Raw genomic sequence first — 15,966 nt, 5'->3', positions numbered from 1 at the left:
CCATCTTCAGGATGGGCAGAAATGAGTGGCCACCAGCAGATCTCAGTCCTGAACTGGACTTTTGAAACTTTTGAACTAAATTAGTGAACACTCATGCAATTAGTGCCACTGACTTCCATGGGAATATTACTGCCTGTGAGAGTACCCCTTGCAGTTTTCCTTCCAAAACCTTCACAGGTTTGAGACACACCAGACCACTTACTAGTTACCTGCTGATGTCCCTAATAGCTCTCAGGAAAAGAAAGAGTCTCCCTGTCGGTGTCCACTTCTCCTTTGCAGTACAAAGTAAATTTGCTGTGCAGCTCTCACTGGCTCAATTGTTTTCACAGCTTGAACATCAGCACACCTAGCAGCTTCCATGCCAGCACAACACAACCCTTTTGATGGCTATGTAATATCATCCAGACTGAGGATTGTACTTGAATAGCTCATGAGCTGCATGTTGCTCAAGTGCTATAGGTTGTCCCCCGTTTTGTGAGCCAAGAAGAAACTAAATTGTAGACCTGCTTTGCTCAGGTGACCTAAAGGCAAAAGTCATTGTATCCCATCAGCAATTCCCTGAGCCAGGTTGTCTGTTATTCTTTATGTAGGTTGAATTCAGTGACAGCTGCCAAATGTAACTGGCAGGACACACTTGCTGCATGCCAAAAGGACTAAGTGCCCTGCAGTGTTATATCAGCATTGCTGGTGGAGTCATGGAACCCAGCTGGTTCTGTGCTGCATATGAGTATTTCGGAGAAGGATAATTTTGCAGGACAAATGTATTCCTTGAATGTTATCTTCTATTCACTGGGACAGGCAACCATCTATCCATTCTGGACCATGATTATGATGTTTGGTTTCCTTCATGCAACAGCTTATGCAATTACCATGTTTGTGCCCCTCTCTTTCCATGTGTGTCTCCTTCATAACTTTGGAGGTCCCAGCCAATTTCAGCCATAGCTGGCAGAAGGGAAAATATCTCGGAGATATTAATTCCCTATAAGTTTAAATAAAATAGCTATATGCAGAAGAGAAACCTTCCTATAGAGTCCACCGAGGGAAAAGCTCAGTCCTTGCTAGACACCAGAGACTCTGAGCAAGAGAGAAATATTGTGAATATCCCAGCTGTAGGAAAAATTTCAGTCAGCTTTATAGTTTATAGTTCAACTATAGTTTATACTCAACTAACAGATCAGTTGTGTCACAAATCTGCAGAAACTCAGACTCCATTAGCCGTGTTGTTCACCAAATTACATCTTTCTGCATGACCCTTCACCATCTACCACAAGAAACTTGTGTGGCAGTCACAGGTGATGGATGTAGATATATTTTTGCAGCCAATTTTCTTTAAAAAATACACCTTACTGGATTATTTTTAAACTTTGGATGCCTCTTTTGTAATTCTTTTCTAACCACCTAAAAGACTTCAGTTGGGTTAATAACCTGCTGGTCAGCCTTTTAGAGTAAATTCACAGGTCTTCTGTGCTGCTTCCTTAGCCCAACAGTGTCATGTCAGGTAGTATTACAGATGATGTACATGTGGAGAGATGGCACCATGCAACTCTCAAGTGACCAAGCAATCCTAACACCAAAAAGCAGTGCGCATCCTTTCACCCTTAAACTAGAAGACTGGTGACAAAGAAAAGGGATTCCAATGAACAAATCTGGGACGTAAGGAGGAAATCCTGAAAGAAAAGAGGTTTAATGCTACATAGAAACTTCCAATATTGTTAAAACTAAGGTACACAGCAGGAGTGGCCTTAGGCTGATCTAACTGGGTGGGCCTGCACAGCCCAGTACAGCAACAACCTGTGCTGACACAAACCCCAAGGCAAGCTTGCACTTCCTTGGCTGCAGGTCTGAGTAAAGGGCCATGTAAAGGCCTTGTTCCTCCTGGGAGAGCTCCAGAGAAAGAGGTAATTCACTGGACTGTCCCACAGGAGCAATCACTGTGTAGATGTCTCCTGTGCTGGCCAAGGCCACCTGCACATTCTCTGAGCTACCTGCTGAGTTCTATGAATATGGGGTTGTTCTCATGAGGCTTTACCAAACAGATGGCTTCCTCAGGAAGGGATTCATCTGCCCCTTTTAATATAAGGCCAACACACAGCAGCACCAAAGGTTTTGTCTTCTAAGTGACTTGGACCCCTTGATAAGATAATATACTGGAAATGTATGTCACTGTGATATTTCAGAATGGATAAATAATGCATGACTCTGGCAAATGAAAGTTTTGAACTCAAGAGGAATAACCGGTATTTTTTAAATAATTTAGGAAGTGTTCATAAGAGAGAAAAATGAGGAAAAGGCCTTTAATAAATGTCACTTCTTTGGCATCATAACTTCTTTAGAATGACTGGTATTTTTTATTAACTTCATGTGGATATAAATGTATTTAAATGTGGAAGTATCTGCTTTCTTTACAAAACTTGAAACCATTGCTTACAAGAGAAGAAATTCTTATTGAAGTTTAAAGTGTAGATATTGAGTTGCTCCTGGGTAATTAAAGGCCAATACTGACAATTATTATTTACCTATTCAGAAACACAAGTATTTGCTAGTTTACTGAGAACAATTAGTAGAACCCATGAGAGAACTAGGTGACTTCTCAGTTTTTATGCGTTCTTTATTCTTTCATTCACGTCATATTTGTTCTCATGTCAAAAAGTGACCGTGCTGATTGTGCTGAGTAATGTTTTGTAGAACAAATTCAATATCCTTTGATAAATATAGCAAAAGCTGTTCATGTGGGTTAACTCAGATGGTTAAAGCAATCGGAATACTTGCATAAAACCCACATGGAGTTTCTTGTTCATGAGCTGAATCACCTGAATATGGTTTTATAGCAGTTGTCTATCTCTTGCTTTGAAAGTGTTCCTCTTGGGTGCCTATGCTCAGTGGATTCTTCCTCACCAAAAGCCTTTGTTTGCAAATGACTTGTGACTGAAAGAATGTATAGTTTAATGGTCAATGGAAGAAGTCATATAAGGAAATCTACTGGTGCTCCACAGAGATTCTAGTTCAGTTTAATTTAATTTTGTTTTCTTTTGTGGAGTTTAGTTTATAATTCCTTTTAATATTAAACCATGGCTGTATTTTTGACTTTTACCATATCATCCATGAAATCCAATAACTGTTCTACAGACTGTCTAATTCCTATTAGCCTAATTAATTTTTTGTCCCCTTTTCTTGGAATTTCTGGTTGCATTCTAGTTAGAAATCAATGTGTTTGGTTCATGTGGCTTCTGTAAATGCAGGATGAAGAGAAGAGAGTACATGCACTTTTTTTCTCCAGTAAACCTGACTAAAGTTTGGGAGTTAAGGAAATTTTCTCCAAGTGATGTCTGCAGAACTGCTGTGTCTGCCTGGGGTGTCAGCGATCATGACAGATTAGTGACTTATCTGAGATCCGCTAGGATTGCATTTGAGTCACCTCACATGAAGCTACTGAGCAGTACTCCCCAGAAATGCTCTTGTAGACTCACATTTAGTCTTGTCCTCCTGTTCAATGCACATTGAGGTGGAAGGTACATGCCTTGACTGTGGGGTTTACAGTATGCTGAAGACATCTCACTCTAAATCAGTGTTTGAATTGAAGATGCCAGTTCTGTCAAATGTCTTAAGCAGTGTCTGGATGAAACTGGAGCACGGGACAAGAGTTACCTGGAATAATTTTGTCATAACATATCACTTGTCTCAGGAAAACCACCAAACATTATGAATGCAATTAATGGCTTGACATTTTTATTGATGCTTTTTGTAATGTAAATTTAGGTATATTGATTAAAGAATTCAGCTTTGATCCAACATCGTTTGAATTCAATAGAAAGATTCCCAATGGTTTAAAAGACTTCCCACTGGTTTAAATAACTACCAAATCCTGTTTAAACCCCAATCTTATTGATTTTAGTCACCACTGTATAATATCTTCTATATCATTCAAAACTACGTTTGAATGAAGAGGAGTTTTTCAGAATGCCAATGTAATACTTTTCTGATTTGTTCAAGGAAGGAAGCAAAGGGTTTAGAAAATTTTGTGCACATACAAAAAATTACTTAAGAAAGGGAAATATTTTAATTTCATACTTTACAGACCTAATTTACAGGAGTCAGATTACTAGATTTTCTACAGCTGATGTCCGAAAGTCATTGCATACAGTTTTTAGACGTATAAATATTTAGGCATGTCCATCTGTGTCTATATATGTGTGTGCAAATGAAACTTTTAATAATATGGATCATTTAAGTGCATTTCCTCATAAAGCAAACTTACACACAAATAATGTTTTGAACTATGACATCATAATTTTCCATTTTATTCAATGCCATTCATGTCTACTGGTTTAAACTCTGTTGAAGTCAGCAGCGTTCTTCCAAAGATGTATCAGAGCAGGTATTGTCAGGATGAGGCCCACTCACTTGTGTTTAATCTTGTTTCCTTTAACATAAATAACCTATCCAGCACTAAATATTCCCTGTCTTCCACTTTGCTAAATAGAAAAGTTACTTTCAAAACCAGATAATGAGCATTGCATGAACACACTTTGACTTTAAATCTCATTAAATACCCCATAGCCAAATAACAGGAAAAATGATGTTACTGCTCTAATCTAAATATATAAATCAACTGTGCAAAAATTATTTCTCACAAAACATATTTGTCTTCATTTTTTTTTCTCTTTTTTTTTTTCAAACCTACATACATATACACACATCTATTACGGATGCAGGTAAGCTACAACTCTTTTTGAATGTGAAATTGAACTAGCAGCCTTTGATCTGAACTACAGGCTGATCTGAATTCAAGAAAAGGCTGCTGCTAAGCCACATTCCCATTCAATCCATTAAACCATTCACTTCCATGCTCCTCATCACACTGACTCCTAATTTGACAATGACAAAGAGCTCCACGGTGATTTTAAATTTCATAATTTTAATCTGTCAAGTCTGACATTTAATTAGTGCCCTTCTAACCTGTGCCCGCTCACTTGAAGGTTACTGTTGGTTTTCCTTTAGAAATTTTTCCTCTGGAAGAGTGGATTAATAAATATGTACATAACTGGCAGGGATAAAGACAATACACACACAATGGTCTATTAGTTCCAAATCTAGACAGATGAGGTTAATAATATTTTAAAGTGCTGCTTTATTGTATTAAGAGTGATTAAGCCCTTGGCTCAACCCTGTATGAGTTGTTCACTGAAAACATAAAATATAAGGTCTATTAAGCAAAGTCCAGCGAGAATGGTTACCCAAACTACAATAGTACTGTGTTCATAAGGCATACTACAGGAGCGCATAATTTCTGAGATATAATTTCTTGACTTGGCAAACACAATGGAACAGGCTAGGCTCACTAACCAGACTAATTAGATTTTGATCACTAGTCAGTCTATGAGAACCTGCCTTGTAGACTAAAATCTAGCGCAATTTAACACTCTGGTATTTCATTTTCTGGAGCACAGAATTCAAATGTAACTTAGGTCACTTGTTAAAAATGAGTGTGCTGTTCTTAGATGAGCCTCACAAGGACATAAAGCCCAATCACAAAAATATGCCACCATTTGTTAGGGCTAGCAGAGTGGTCAGTCAAAGTCCTCAGGGAACAAACCTCAGCCGAGCTTTCCAGCACCATACCTGACTGCAGTCAGTAACGTATGATGCTCATTACATTGTCACTAAATATTGAACATCTAAAAGTGAAGATAAGAATAAAGAATACCCTTTCTTAAAACTGGCATTACAGGAAGAACACCTGCGAGAATACAGGGATATCATGAGCCTCTAGTTCTCAGCTTTTTTTCACTCTGTGCCACAGTGCATACTTTTCAGAAAATAATGAGTCTACATGTATCCTGTTATTTTCTTTACTGAAGAAGATACCACCATGATATAGTAGTCTAACTGGCGACTCATACTCCTAGTGCAATTTCACATTACTGAGGCTTCTCCAGATTTTTTTTTTTTTGGAAGACCCAGAAGTAGAAACAAATAACACAAAATAGTTGTCTTTTTAAACACTAGAAGTCTCAAAACCAAATTGGATACAGATTTATTTACTACCGCTTTTGCCCAGATTCCTCTCTCAGAGTATCCTCGCTATGGTTAACTGTTGCTAAAGTTAAGCAAGATTTGCCAAATATGGCTCTGAGCAGCCTTTAAAAAATCAAAATGACAAGAAAAACGATTCACCTTTGGCTTTATTTAATGTATTGGTTTGGTGTACAGGCTGATATACACCAGTATCTCAGGATTTACCTCTCCCTCTGGATATTGTTCTTCCATTGCAGCAATTACAGGAAACATAACGTTTCTGAAAAGTTTCTGTACATTTCCTGAATTTATCATTATTTAGTTAAACAGAAACAGAAATGTATAATAAAAACCGGAATATTATCCCTAAACATTTTCAGAGAAAATCTGGGGGAGATCAACTTCGGATTTGAAATAAAAGGAGAACCATTGTGCACTGCGGCACAAACATATATGACACAAATTTGGAATTTGCTGTCATCCATTTCTCATTTTCTTCATCTTGGCTCACAAATTCCTTTCAGAACATTCCTGGCCTCTTCTAAGTACCAGAATATATGCTGTTGCACTCCAATGCAAATCTGCAATTTACTCTGGGTCTATCAATGCTGCTATAGAATGGAAGAGTTAATTGGTTTTCACTAATGCCCAACTGTCCTGCAAGGTAAACACTAGAAGGAGATGAAAAAATGTTAGTGAAAATGGTCTGCAACCTCCTTACCAGTAATTGTAGATTCCCTTTTCCAACTAGTCTTAACAACTTTTTCCTGGTTTCACGGGACTTTCCTGAAGAATAAGAGAGCAGTGGTGTATAATGTAGTGTGTTCTTCTCTATTAATGCTGTTTTCTTCATCAGGATAAAACACTGAGACTCTTACATCTTTCTGCATCTCAGCAGTAAGTGGTGCTTTTCTATTGTGCTCAGGGACTCAGGCTCAGCATGAATGAGGCCATTTATTTGTTTAGGAAGTGGTGAGCAGCATGGTCAATTTTTTTAATGGATATATAACTATTTCAGCTGAACTTTTGTCAGGAAATGTTTCTTAGCTTCAGAAACTCTGGAGAGTTAGGTGCTTCCTCACAATAACTTTTAACGGACCTCACCTCCCGAGTATGAAACCAGGTTCAAATCTCTCTGAATCAGCACCTTGCAACTTTTACTGACAACTCTCCATTTAATTTCTTTATTTGTCTGCGAACAGATTTTCAAATGCTTCTGCTTCTGTCATGTTGTGTCCTGCTGTGGAAAATGAGCATTTTTTAGATCTTTAAAAGTTTCTCTGGATAGGTATTTTACACAGAGTTCTTGTGGCACCTCTTTCTCAAATTTTTTTTCCCCAGTTTCAGATTTTCTAAATTAGGGCAGCATTTTAAGGAAACAGTTCATTTGTGCTTACTGTTCCCATATGTGACAGCTTATAAGAACAAATCTGTGCTTCTGGTGTCCAGCTTAGGAGTTATCCATTTCGTCTGTGACCAAAATATGTCTTTAAGTCAGGTAAGGCTCCTCACTATCTCCATTTCTGCTCTAACAACTGTAGCAACTTATTATGTGAGCTGGTATGACCAATTATATAACATTATTAATGGAACACTGCTTAATATAATATGGCATAGGGATGGATTTGTTCCCAAAAATTGTGGCACATAGACTATTACAAAGATCTTAATGTGTCCTTTACAGTTAAGGCTGAGAGAACACATACACATCTACTAAATTATTTGTGACAAATGACTGTCATGAAATGGTGGTAGCAATGACTAAAAATGGAGACCAATGCATTCAAATAAATTCATTTTGTATATGTACATTTTTCTGTATATGAGACAGCACACTGTAGACCACAGTTATTTTCACACCATTGGCTAGACACCAGTTTAACTCAATGCTTGTGAGCAATGGAACAGCAGCAACTATTTGCTTGAATTACTTTCATGTGAACAGAGATATTCCCACTCAGCACATGAGTCCTGACTACTTCTCACTTCCATGCAGTATTATATGAAATGCAGGGATGCCTATCCTGGGTGCTCACCAGATGTGCTGGGGGAGACTGTCCTCACCAGACTCATGTTTTAAAAGAACCAGAGGCTTTTAGGTGTGTATTCAAAGGGTTTAGACCCTGAGAGCAGACAAACCTGTCATAGACCTAGCCAGGTTTTGAGATGGTGGCACTCTTGTTAAGCAAATGGAAGCAGGGTCCACAGTTCAGGCCCTCCTACCACGATTTTCACCCGAATGCTACCCACCCATTTTGAAGAGCAGATAAGGGGGAGCTCTGGGGGGGATATCCCAGAGTCTTTTGTCTAGGGCATTATTTTTAGGAGCAAACACATGAATGAATTAAAGATGTGAAAGCATGAATCTGCTTAGCTGAGAAGGCAATTAAAACTGAGTCTCCCACATAAGCAGCTTCTAGCTTACCTCAGAAAAGAAAAAAAATTGCCTTTTTCTTTCTGTTGTCAGATAATAATGGCAGACACTTATGCTTGAAAAAGGATCCTGGTGTTGGGATTTTGGTGGAGAAAGCTTTTCTTTAATTCCTGCTTCAGAATGGAATCTCTGAAGAGGGGTGGAGATTCAGTTGCCTCTCCCCGTCCTTAGTGTTTCCTATTGACTGGCTCTAACTTTCTCCCTGTTTTAGTGTCTGGAGTTTTCTAGTCATCCAGCACTGTGCTCTGCTTAGAGCTGAACTTTGGCTGTCTTTCCTGGTGTTATACTAGCAGGTGTAGGTGGATGGGCAGTAATAACAAGCAATACTCTGGACCTTTACAGTCATACAGGATACATTGATTTATTGGCAGGTTAAATGAAATGGAGTAGCAAAACAATACAGATTACGGACGGGAAGAGTGATGTCTTGCTCATGACCTCTCTGTCCTGGCTTTCAGATGCAAGGCAAGGGGGATTTCTGTGCCTTGCTCAGAGATTTTTGCCATTTTGCTTCTGCTCAGCCTCTCGGTCTACTCGGTTTTTGCCTACAAATTACAGTAGTTTTACTATCCAGTTGACTATATTTATGTGTCCTTGCCATGGGAGAATCCAAGGAACATTAGCTTCTGCTTACTTTCCAAGTGTTTTTCCTGAGAAGTTTTGAATTTGTCATCCTTTGTTTGTCATAACATCACCTGGGCTTTTGTTTTATCTTGTCTCACTTCTGTTTGTTTTACAGTGTCCCATCTGTGAAAATTAGGGCTCTGACTGAATATACATCTCTTCATATCAATATTGGAAGGATAAGAAAGAAAAAGAAGGGCACAGTATGTGACCTGCTCGCTTACTTACATAAAATAAATCTACACATACAAAATGGTGTTCCTCTGAAGTGGTAATCATGGTCATATGGTAGTCTGTGGAGAACTTTTATTTTATTAGAGGTAGCTAAAACAATTTTAGCTGGGCAAAATAATAGCATTGATGACTGGGTACAGTCTGTTTGGTATAGCATGGGTAATTAACCACTCACTGATCCTCACACAATGTAAAAATATTTTTCTTTTTTTTTCCTTTTGTCTGCAGACAAAACTTTTGTGTAAAGGTAAGCTTTATATAAACTCATATGGAAACCTGGGAATTTAGTTTGGTGTTTCCAAATCTGCAGTGCAAGGACTATGTCTGTGAGATGTCAGTGCATAGTTCACAAAATACTTCAGAAAACTAATTTTAAAAGCATAGATATGAATTCCCACATGCAAACAGTGTTACAAAAAAAAAAAAAGAAAGCAGATTAAAATAATAAAGAGACTCAAAATTTAGCATGTTTTATCTGTCTGTTGAAGAGGAGCACTGTGGTAACATTGCACAAGGCAGCCTGTGGATTTCTTCCAACATGATCATGTTGGCTTTTGCTCTTCTAAGACTATTTGCAAGGAAAGCTACCTATATGTTTCCTTTGGAATAGAAAGAAAAGAGACTATTTAAATCAGGCACTCAGATTAGATCAGTTCAGAGGTATCCTGAGGTTGACATTCAGATGTATGTAAGAGGCTAAAATCCAAACGATATCCCACAATATCCCTGTTACCAACTGTTAGTCTGTACTGTGTCCTTATGAACCCACTATATGAACAAACACTGTAAGAATTTTAAATTTCAGAACCACTGTAACCTATTAAAAGCTGTCAAATAAAAATAAATACATTGTTTCTTATCAAAATTCACAACTTCATTTTCCTCAGGGTGGAAGCTTTTCGGTGCCATCATCATGCTGTAGAAACATCACTGAAATGCACAGTTAATTCTCCTTTTGTCTGTCTTTTTCCTTCTAAGTATTCCAGTGGTTCCTTGCCTGAAAAAAAATAGATGGAGCACAGTTGGTTCTACAAAGTTGAGGAAAGGATCAGAAAACACTGATTGCACAATTAAAATAATTTCCTACAGTTAGTCTGTATGATTTAATAGAAAGAAGAATACATACTTCCCTCAGGCTTGTCTGGATTTGATAGGGATACTTTCTCTCTTCTGCTTTCTCTGGCTCACTGCTTTCCTAGGTTTGTCTCAAATATTCTGAATATGCAGAATGCCTTAACACATGCACACACACACAGTGTACTCCAACTGCCCTTTTCATGTAGATGGAAAACCTCAGGAATATTTTTAAAGTTAGTTTTACTTCTTTCTATTAGATGTTTTAACCAGACTCTTTCCTGTTACATCATTTTAGTTTCAGAGTTTAATAAGAATTGGAATTCTGGTTTAAATACCTAAACAGATTTGTTCTATATGAGTCAGCTAGATTTCAGAATATTATTTTCAGTTTAATTAAGCTCAAAGCGTTGCTGCAGGAACTGAAGAGTCATTAAAGATATTTTTCTTAACAGTCTTTCTAAAAGTGACTTTATATTTCTGAACTTGATAAGCTTAGAAATTGCTGCACAAATATTTCTACACCTTTATGAATATTTCTAACGATTATTAATGAAGCTTTTTTTCACAGAAGTCTTGTGTTAAGAATCAGCTGCAGCACTGCATAGGACCTTGCACTACTGTACCTAAGACATATATATCACTGAAATTATAATGGTATTAGGCAAATGTGTGCAGATTTGTACAAATATACAAGATTTGCAACTAGAAGTTTCAAAGAGAAGCTGCTACTGTTAAATTGTTAAGATACGACCACAGTTTGCTTTCTTTCATGGAAACATCCTCTAGACCAAAGTAACCAACATCTTCTTTAGAATATTTTCCAATCTTTGGTTTTTTTCCTTGAAATCTATAGTGTATGAATGGAAAAAGTATTTTCAGTAATAATTTTGTAAATGCTGAAGCTGAGGGTTTTCTGAGGAATGAAAGGAAGAAAGCTGGCTTTTATGACATGCTTTATGGCTCTGATAATACATCCATGCTTACCTCTTCTAAACAGAACATCCTTTCATTCTTTCAAAATCAGACCTTGGTAAACCAGGAATATCTTACAAGGTTCCTTTCCTGAAATAAAGATTATAATTATACCACATGGGTTTCTTGTACAAGGGCCCTTATTCTTTGAGAAGAGTCTTGTTGGCTGTGTAGGTCTCAAGTGAGTCGCTCCCTTTTCTACGACACACTGTGTGAAGGATATTTACAACTGGCAATTGAAAGCTCCTATCTAATGCTATAGAAGAACAGCATAAACAATAATCCATGCATACGTGCATTTTCTGAAATAAAATGGAAAACCAAAGGAAAATACGAACATTAAAAGCAGCCTTTTTGACTCTGTAAGAATGTAAGTGGCTGTTTTGTGGTTAGGGGTGCTATCTTGTTTGGATCTTCTTTGGGATCTAAATGCATTTTTGGATAACAGAAAGCAGAAAAATCCACCTTTTTTTTAATGAACAAAAACATTTAATTTATTAAAACAAGCAATCAAATTATTCCCTCTCCTAGACCAAAAATCCCAAAGCACCATAAACATACGTTATCACTATGTCCTCTCCATCATTTGTATAGTTTGCCTTTCAGGATTCTGCAGACATGTAGCCTGATTTGTAAAGATTTGCTAGTATTAGTTATAATAACTCTAGTAAAACTATTTTGATTGCAATAATCAAGTCCTCTCTTCACAAACTTTTCTTACCTGCAAAAGTATTAATGATTTAAAAGAAAAAAATAAAAAAATGCATGACAGGTATTTTTGTTCTCTACCCAGATATCAGGCAATTAAATCAAATTTAAGAGGTGCCTGGATCCTTTGGAAGGCTGTATTTATACAACCAAACCTGGCCAATACTTTCCATGATTATAATTAGACTGTGAATGGAAAACCAAAACAAATAATTGAAAATAATGTATACGGTTCATACATCCTTCTTGAAATGAAAATATTTTAAAGCTTTTTAATTTTCTTTTATTTGAGAATGCAGACCAATAAGAAAACCCAGCAAATCTGAAGTTCTACTTTACTCAGAGTATCTTCAGCTTTTTCTCCTTCTCCACCTGTTCCCTGGGAGAACGGTGAGCCCCAGCGATTTGCTGAGGCACTGCTTCTGTCTATTCATGTTAGGTCATCCAGTTGGGGAAAAGAAACAACAATATCTTTCTAATTATCACTGTGGCATCTGAGTGCTTAAGTAGGTGAATGATTACAAACATCAAAACATGATTTGAGAATAATGAATTCCCTAAATGAGCATTTGCAGCAAACTGTGTGCAAAAAAAATGAGCTGCAATTTGTTTGCACAAGTGTGTCAGACAGGTCCGAATTGCAAACACATAAATAAGAATAGTTTGTTTTTTGGACAATTTTTAAGAAAAAAAATAGTTGCACCAACAGAGAAAAATATTAGTTATGAAATGCTTGTCCTTTATGCTCTTCATGCTTGGTCCCACCCGGAGAAGTGTATGTGCCTGTTGAGGTTTGCTTTCGGAGGTTGTCTTGGTTTTATTCTCTGGAGGATGAAGTGTTTCTAGGACTCCTGTTAGACATTCAGATAGAGTACTGACATCTGGTAGGACTGTAAATGGCTATGAAACAGAGCTGCTCTGAGATGATTAATCTTTCTTCCAAGGAATGTGGCTCCCTTCTCTTCTGTAATCAGTGGGGAACACAGGACCCAAAGTGGTGTCTTGAATTACCAAATCAAGCTCCGTGTTGTTTCATGTACAGCACACGGTATTGTATTTTCATGTATAGCACACAGTATTGCTTCTTGTGATCCATCAGGGCAGCTCCAGTTCATGCTGCTTCTTTCCTTCTAGGCTTGTTCTGTCTTCTGCTTGGCCAAAGCTTTTTCCTTGCAGAACAAATGCGCAGTCCCAACAGCAGCACTGCACAAACCCCAGGTTTGTTTTATCTAACATTGGCAACCCAAACCTTAAGCAACTAGGACTGTGTCTAGTTTGTGTATGGGCAGCAGAAAAGGAAAGCAGAGTCAGAGGATAATTCATTGCACTCTAAGATACCTGTCTGAGATGGATAGTGTGAACAGGTCTCCGAGGCTGCTTGCCTTTCTTGGTCACTGTAAAACAGGCCCAGATAAATAGTTTGGGCAAGATGCTAACTTCTGGATGTGTAATATTAGGTTAGACTATCCTTTAAGGTCACATTTATCTCTGTAGTACTGCTTGATTCCAAACAGCAGGAGAAGAGTATTTTAATTCTGTTTTTACTTGTTCAATGACTTTGACAAGGAGGGATAGTGCTTTTCACACTCTGGTGAGCAGGTGTTCTCATGAGTAGTCTGATTCCCATATGACTCTTTGTGTCCGCTGTGGGCTTAGGAATTGGGACCCATATGCATAGTTAGTTTAGCCTTCTCTTGTTTTAAGAAGTATTGTGTAAATCATAACAATTTACATACAAAGTTGGAAATAAGAATAAAAACTAAGAAAAAACTAGAAGTATGTTTGGTCAGTTCCCCTTGCAAAAGCATGAAATTCTCACATGAAGCCAGATCCAGTTCCTCTTGAAGTGAGGGGAACCTTATCTACAGATGACTAAGCTATACAATTCTGTTAGAGCTCATTTAATGAAACCTTGTAATCGTGGTTTCTGTTTGTTTGAAGGGTGAGCTAACAACACTTTTTTCTAAATTTTTACTAATAGCTGACAAACATGTTAAAAAATGTAACAGATAGATTAGCCAAAGTTTGCAGTAAAGGCCACATCAAATAAAGTCAGACCAGAATCAACAAAAATTAAATTGAAACTCTTGAAAAACAGACAGATATTTTGTCCCTTTTGTGCCAGATGCAATACCATGCATAATGTGTCTTCTCATGTAGGACTCTCTGCTACACATCTCACAGCAGATGCAGAAGGAATAGAGATATCACTGAAATAATAACGATAAACCTCCTTTGAAAACTGTGTGAAATAGGGAAACATCATTGTTCTTGTGCCAGAGTTCAGATTATGTGGTTGACCTCTAATCAGTATTTTTCGTATTACTTAATCAACGTAACACATTTTGCATCTCTAGCATATGCTGTTGAAATCCATGGCTAACCTAATCTGTAGTCCAAATATGCTGCTGGATAAAAGCCCAGCTCTTCAGCATTCTTACTGAGATTTCTAAGCAGTGGGACACTCAGCATCCTGAGTACTTGTGTACAGATAGGTTCAGGCCTCAGGGAGCACGGGCAATGATAAAGTCTCTTCTTCCATGTCCAGTATGAATTCTCAGTGGTTAGACAGACCCTTTCAGAGCCTTATTTCCCAAAATAAAACTGAGGCAAGGAGCAGGCAGTGCAGAATGAGGCTGTTCCAGCTCTGACTTGAGAGGAGGGAGGTCATAAATAACTCTGGTACACATTGCTCTTCTCTTCCAGATCTGAGGATATAATCTTCTCATACAGTAGCAATATAAACCTATTTCTTCACATAGTTCAGAGGAAGACAGGTCTTTGCATTTCTGAGCATCCTGCAACTTTAACAGATATTTGATTTTTACAGCAAAGCCAAGGGACTGAGAGGTATTTTGGACCATGACTCAAGAGCACCAAAGAACATTGCTGTGTGGAGCATGGACATTGTTCTCCAGAAACATGAGCATCCTCTTGCACAGGCCTATAACGCAGCTTTCTGATATATACTGGCTGACGTTGCTGTAACAGACCACTGTACTGTGTCTTTAACCTTTGCCCTTTGCAGTGTGCTTCTTTTTTTTGCTTGTAGAGAGAGAAATTACACATACTTTTTCAAAGGCTTATGTCTCTGTCCTTGTTATCTTGCAGCAACAAAATCAGGAAAAAACAGCTCTTCAGTGGACTACAAATTTGAAGCTTCTGTTTCTGGTGATTTGATTCTTGCACAGGTACCTATGGTGCCCCAGACAGTTCATTGGTTAATCTTGCTGTGTATGTGTATCTTCATGTACCTTCTCTGCAGGGCAGTGATTCATCCTCTTGCAGAGAAACATATTTATCAATTACAGATAAATTTGAAAAAACTCATCAGTAGAAAGTATCATCAGTGTTAGCAACATTGTTTGAAGCAATGTTTAAGCTAGTAGAAGAGTATGATAATATTCTCTGGCTTTCTTTCTACTAATGAAGTCACAAGTTTGCACTTTGATGAAGATTTTTGCATTTGAAAATATTCTGTGAAGACAATGAAAGAAGAAAATGTTATTGTATTTCTTTCCTAACCGGGGGTTTTCAAGGGTCTATGTAGTGTGAGTTTTGCCATGGGCAAGTCCCTACATCCAACTCTGCCCAAGAGATCTTTATTTGGGCATGAAAGATATTATGGAAGAAAAGAGAACATAATATCAAAGATTTTGTGTTTCTTATAGTAAATATTTCCAAAGATATATACAAAATATAAATATTTATGTTAGATACTAAATTTCATGCATACCTTAACATTGACTTTAGATTCTGATCTGCACCTATGATTTTCATTTGTCCTCTGTATGTGCCTGTATACACCATGCAGCTATCTATAAAAGGCAAATTAAATCAATGAGCTGTTGAAATCACTTCATAGATAACTTCGCCTTATTTAAATCTGTGATCATGCTTTA

Source organism: Phalacrocorax carbo, chromosome 1, assembly GCF_963921805.1.
Source record: "Phalacrocorax carbo chromosome 1, bPhaCar2.1, whole genome shotgun sequence".
Classification (NCBI taxonomy): domain Eukaryota; kingdom Metazoa; phylum Chordata; class Aves; order Suliformes; family Phalacrocoracidae; genus Phalacrocorax; species Phalacrocorax carbo.
Note: the sequence above shows the minus strand (reverse complement) of the source record.